We start from the raw sequence: 6,857 nt of genomic DNA, 5'->3' as shown, positions 1-6,857 counted from the left end.
TTCTTCCCTCCCAATTCTTCCCTCCTGTTGCTAGACTATGCCTCCCACTGGTCGGCTGTAGTGAGGATAGAAGCCTTGCTTCACGTGTCCCCTCTGGTACACGAGGAGGCAGCCTGTCGCATCTTTTTCACCGCGGCAGCAGCTCGAACTCTCAGTGGCGAGGAGGAGTAACGCGTGGGAGGCTCACGCTGCCCCCGCTACTTCCTGCTTCCGCCGCACCGGCGTCACCAAACCAACCTGTAGGAGTCGCTGTCCACAACGTCCAATCCCCACCCACCGGCTTTCCCACCCTCTTAACACTTGTGCCAATTGTGTTAGTATGAACGACCGGCCAGCCGGTAGCAACGCCGAGAGCTGGGCTCGAACCCAGCGTCTCCTGCGTTAGTGGCGAGCGCCTTGCCCACTGCGCCAATAAGCCGCCCCTTTTTCATAAGTGGTCCTAAAAATCAGACACAGGTCTGATTTCTTGCAAGTGCAACGTGACCTCAGTCTGACCAGTCATGTTGGAATTTATGCGACTTTTACGCCACGTCACTCACAAATTAGTTTGGTCTCATCGACTTGTAAATTAAACCATAAGCTGTGACTTCGGCGTCCTCCATATTTACGTCCATCTTCTTTTATTGTTCATTCGAGCATGCGGGTCAGTTCAGGAGCGCGACCGGTTCACACTGGAATCTGATCTTGGCCACATTCTTTTTGAATTTTATTACGTGAACAGCAGCCAAAGAGAAAAATCTGATCGGAGCAATAAATCAGAATTGAGCACTATAAGGCCATCAGTGTGAACGCAGCCTAAAACACTTTCTGGAACTGTTTCTGGAGTGGCGGCGAGTGGGCCTATATATAAGACTATTATACGACTAGTAAGACCAGCTGTGCTCAGTTTGTGTGACCGGGTCCCAGGGTGAGATAGGTTCCCGCGCTGTAGAGGTTTACGAGCCCCTGGTTCATTATGAATATACAATTAATATACTATATCACACACGTGGGGGTCAAATGTTAACGTCCCACATGCTGTTGACCATATATCATGAGTACAGAAAACTCCATTCGCTTTTGTTCAGCCTGGCTGGGGCTATAGTAGCCATGGTCTAGTGTAGTATGGTAGGGTTGTTGGTTTGTGTCTCCATTGCGTTACTCCTTTCAAAATTCACTGTCAAAATCAACTGCGCTACACAATTGATTGATTGATTGATTGAAAATTGTATTAACAGATTGCAGAATGGGTACAATACAGTACGGCTCAATACACACAATTGTTAAGGGGACGCAGACCAGAGAAAGTCTTTCGTCTTGTTTACATCAGGGTCCCCCATTTTCAATTCATAACATAACAACAAGCTAAACAGGGGAGGAAATTAGGCCACTTTACTCGCCAAATGCGAGTATTTTTTACGTTTGGCGAGTGATTCATGAAGACCACTCGCCAGTCTGGCGAGTATACAAAAAAAAAAACATTCTGCAATCACTGCACTGGCAAACGGTGCGCGTCTTCTGAGTGCTTAGTTGACAGTGCCACGAGAGCACTGCACAAGACCACCCGCGGACATATAATGTTTAATAAAAGTTCGCGCAGTACTGGCCAACCCACGGACATATAATGATAAAAGTCCTGCGTTACTAGGCTAGCCATCAGGAGCACTCTCAAACGGATAACGTTAAACACAGCAGAAGATGGAAAACAGACAGACTGACCAACGGGGAACTGCATCCAACCCTAGCACAACCCTCGAGTATAAGTTACTAAGGACACATTTAAATCACAGAGGTGTAATGTTAGTCTTAGCTTCTAGTTAGCGTTTTAGCGATAGCTGCTTGCTAGCTAACGTTAGCCCCGTGTGCTCAAAGCAGCCAGCTAGGTGTATCTGTTATGACTATAATGTTTCCAAAAAAGCACCGGACTACGACGTAAGGTTAGACATTTTATTTCATGCTCAAAAGCCCCTGGCTTGCACATCGCAGTCACGAAAGGGGCTAGCTAAGCTCAACCAGTGCACTGTGTACAACAGCACACCAACCCAACTGACGTTACCACGGTACTTCACAGCACTGTCGTAAGACCACCGTGCTGTCTTAAAGGCACAGTGTGCCTACCCAGATGCATACACAACATTGACGAGGCTTGACAACCGAGGTTCAAAGTTAACTTGATTGATTGATTGAAAATTTTATTAACAGATTGCAGAATGGGTACAATACAGTACGGCTCAATACACACAATTGTTAAGGGGAGGCAGACCAGAGAAAGACTTTAGTCTTGTTTACATCAGGGTCCCCCATTTTCAATTCATCATAACATATGACATACAGATAGACTACTGCTACATCTATACATTTCACATCTATCTATACACTTCACAACATACTTCGGTTTTTTTCTTTCACTGCCCAACCCAGCATCTTTCACTGCCCAGTTCAGCCCAACCCAGTCCAGAATAGATACCTCTTTCATGTTAATATGTTTTATGCTAATATTGTGAAGAGTAGAGATTAATGTTTTATGCTAATAAATATTTTAAAGAGTAGAGACACGGTGTGATTATTTTACTATGATTGAAAATCTATTTAGACGAAGACATACAAAGAAGTAATTATCACAATTGGCGATTTTTTTTGTCTGGTAAAAAATCTGTTTGGCTGGTAAAAAAAATCAGATACTCGCCAGTTGGCTGGTAAGCCAAAAAGTTAGTTTCCTCCCCTGAAGCTAAACCATGATGATGCTATTGTCCTCATATTTTCAAGACTGGACTACTGCGACGCCCTCTACTCTGGTGGGGCAGACAAATACATGAACCGCCTCCAACCGGTCCAGAACGCAGCCGCCGGGCTCGTCACGTCGGGACCTTTAAGGCCACGCTCAAAACCCACCTTTTCGCCATAAACAATCCATGAGTTCGTTTTTTGTATTGTAGTATGCAGTGTTGGGACTAACGCGTTACAAAGTAACGCGTTACAGTAACAAAGTTACTTTTGGTGATAACTAGTACTCTAACGCATTACTTTTTAAATTCAGTAACGGCGTTAGCGTTACTGAATGGTTCGTTACTGCGTTATTTGCGTTATATACTGCGTAGATTGATAGCGAGTGGTAGTGATTATTATTATTATTATTATTATTATTATTATTATTATTATTATTATTATTATTATTATTATTATCCTGTCTGCCTGCGGGGAAACGCTGTGCTGGGGGCGTGTTTTGTTTACTATTCCTGACTGATAATGGCAGCGCCCAGCTACTCGCGTATTTCTCTTTTGTCGAGCGAAAAGAAAATAACGTTTTAGTTATGTCATTTGTGTTTTGGCTCAAAGATACTGGAATCTAACGTTAACTACCAGGACTCATCCAAATCCACTCGCCACCCGCGTAGAATGATACGAGGCGACACACAGCAAATGGGACGGAAAACCTTTTCCAACTACTTGGAGAGAGAATATACAGTACAACATGGAAATAAGATAAAGAAAATGTTTGAGGGGCTGCTGGACTAACGTTACATCTCGACAGACACTGGTGAGTGCAGTGATGTGAATGTAAATGAATGGAAACTCAAGTTGATCAACAGATTTTGACTACGAATCTGCCAGGGAATCTCATCAATACTAATCAAACAATATAAATATAGTCCTTTCATGCACAATTGATATCCTAACTATTCTAACGTTGCAATGCACGATTGATATCTTAAACAACGTTGCAAGACGGTTATAATGAAACGCTCCAGCGACATCAAGGCTGTTCCTTCAACCTAAGCAGCGATACAATTAGGCACAGCGCATTTCTTATTACGTCGGGACATTTGTGTTTGTGTCAGATTTGTGTTTGTATCTAGACCACATTGCTTAGCAGAGTTCAGTGATGTGAATGGAAACTGTCAAGTTGATCAACCGATTTTGAGTATCTGTAAGCCGGGCATGGGAGCAATATATATATATATTTTTAAGTAACTAAATAGTTACTTTTCACAGTAACGCATTACTTTTGGGTGTAAGTAACTAGTAAAGTAACGGAGTTACTTTTGAAATGAGTAACTAGTAAAGTAACTGAGTTACTATTTTTCAGTAACTAGCACAACACTGGTAGTATGTGTGGTGTGTTATGTCTGTCTGTTCTCTATCTGATTGTTCCTGTCTTTTTTGTTTCTCTTTCTCTCCCGGGATGCGCCCCGGGCCGATGTAACTATTGGTTGAGGGGCGCAATATAAATAAATGTATCATATCATATCATATCAAGGCCACAGCACGGCTAAACCCTGGCTAGTGGAGACAAGGCAATAGTTTCTGCTGCAGGAACACACAGACAGACACACGGGCACACACACGCAGATTCTCTCTGTCTCTCTGTCTCTCTCTCTCTCTCTCTCTCTCTCTCTCTCTGTCTCTCTCTCTCTCTCTCTCTCTCTCTCTCTCTCTCTCTCTCTCTCTCTCTCTCTCTCTCTCTCTCTGTCTCTCTCTGTCTCTCTCTGTCCCTCCCATAAGGGAGAGGGGATTCTGGGAACCCGGCTGCTAATGGGGGGGGGGGGCCATGGAGGCCAGCAATAAATGTATGTTTAATATATGATACGAGTTAAGCAGGTTTGGGGAGGGTCCGTTCACTGGGGGCCCAGGTATCTCTGTGTTCCAGCCTGGCCGTATATCATACACACACACACGCACATGCACACACATGCACGCACACACGCACACACGCACACACACACACACACACGCACACACACACACATGCATGCACGCGCACGCACACACACACACGCACACACACACGCACACGCACGCATGCACACACACACACTTCTTCTGTAGCACCACACTCCTATGCAGAGCTGGGCGTCGCAGCCTGCAAAACTGTTCTGGCCAAAGTGCCTTATTATGATTGTTCCGAATCAGGACATCCAAGATAACAAGAGAGAGTCCGTAAGGAAATGAGGTTATGACTTTCAGTGTGGTGCGTATACAGAGCACTTCGGACCAGCGGCTCAGATATTTTACTTACTCCGAAAGCTAAACTTACTTGTCCGAAATGTACTTATTATTATTATTATTATTATTATTATTATTATTATTATTATTATTATTATTATTATTATTATTATTATTATTATTATTATTATTATTATTATTATTATTATTATTATTATTATTATTATTATTATTATTATTATTATTATTATTATTATTATTATTATTATTATTATTATTATTATTATTATTATTATTATTATTATTATTATTATTATTATTATTATTATTATGATTTAATAACTTAAACACAGTGTGTGTGGGGTATAAGGCTGTCCCCGAAGCCTGTTTTTGGGATTCGAACTTCGTCAGGGTTTTTCCGAACGAACGTTCGAACCTTCGTTTTTAATAAAAAAAATATATATATTTATTACATGGCGTTTTCACATTCGCCGAAATGCTTGCTTGTGATTGGTCAATAGCGCGCATCAGAGGTCAGTTATCAGACAATAATGACCGCTGTGGGACAATAATGACCGCTGTGCGCAGCTGTTCGCAATCAAGCCCACTGACACACACTGTTTCAGTGCAGCCAATCAGACACACCTGCCGGGCTGCCCGCGATAATAATAATCACTTTATTTGGGCTGACAGAGCCACAGAACAACTGCGATTTGTCAAATGAATTAGGTATATTGTTAGTAAGTTAGCCATGTAATAAGCGGGATAATGTATAGCTTTACTCTGTCATCATTGCAAAATAATTGACCTTCACTAACGTTTAAAACACCTCGCCGAGGCGGCTCGGTATTTACGTGTCGGTCAATTATTTTGCGACAATGATTTTTTTTTTTTTTTTTTTTTTTTTATAAATATCCTCAAACTAAATCCTCAATTTGAATAAAGTGATTAATCTGATTAAATGAGTCTTTCTCTTTTATTAAATCAACTTATTGTTAGCAGTTTTTTTTAATACTATAATATTAGTGTAGCCTAATCTTTATCTGCAACTGTGAAGAAAAACCCCATTGGTTTAAACAGAATGAATAGACACATAAAAGAAATAAATTGTTTTATTTAAATTTTTTTTTATTACAAATACAAATTTCAAATTTTTATTTATAATTCGAATGTTAACGTAACGAACGAACGTTCGAACCTTCGGGCTCAGCCTTGGGGTATATACTGTATGATCAGTCCTCCAGCTCATCTTCACTCCCCATCAGCACCAGCTCATCTTCCTCACTCCCCCTCTCTCTTGACGACGACCAGGGGTTAAACCCTGGTCTACGCTAGGGCTGCACGATTTTGGGAAAATATCGAATTGCGATATTTCGGACAGATATTGCGATTGCAATTCAATTTGCGATTATTATAAAAAAATAAATATTGAAAGCATCCCAATGGAGGTTTATTGTAAAATGCCTGCTTGGGACACCGAGCCTGGAAATGTTTATTTCTACCTGGGAATCGATACCGGTACCCAACGGTATACCTTTTTTCGGTACTTTACTCTCCCTCTCTGAAGTTTAAACTTCACAACACACAATCTAAAACCCCTCCCTACCTTCCTACAACAATTTTTTTTATGTTGCATGATCATGTATACATTTATTATGTATTATAATTTGTTTATGTTTTAATATCAACATTATCTGCCAATCCTCAGTAAATACTATCAAACTCCTCTGACGTCATCTGGTCTTTCCAAAGACCACATATGGGACGTGCGCGCACACACACAGAAAGGGAGAATGGCTTAAATTATTTTAGAATATTTCAGCTAATGAAGTTAAATGTTTATTATCATCAACTGTCCAGTTTGTTTTTATAGTGCAACATTTTGCTACTTAAACGTTAATTGAACCAGTAAGAGAGAGAGACGGGCTCAGCCC

This window comes from Notolepis coatsorum (genome assembly GCF_963971535.1).
Source record: "Notolepis coatsorum genome assembly, chromosome: 13".
In the NCBI taxonomy this organism is placed as follows: domain Eukaryota; kingdom Metazoa; phylum Chordata; class Actinopteri; order Aulopiformes; family Paralepididae; genus Notolepis; species Notolepis coatsorum.
The sequence above is the reverse complement of the archived record's forward strand: the minus strand, read 5'-3'. Positions refer to the sequence as shown.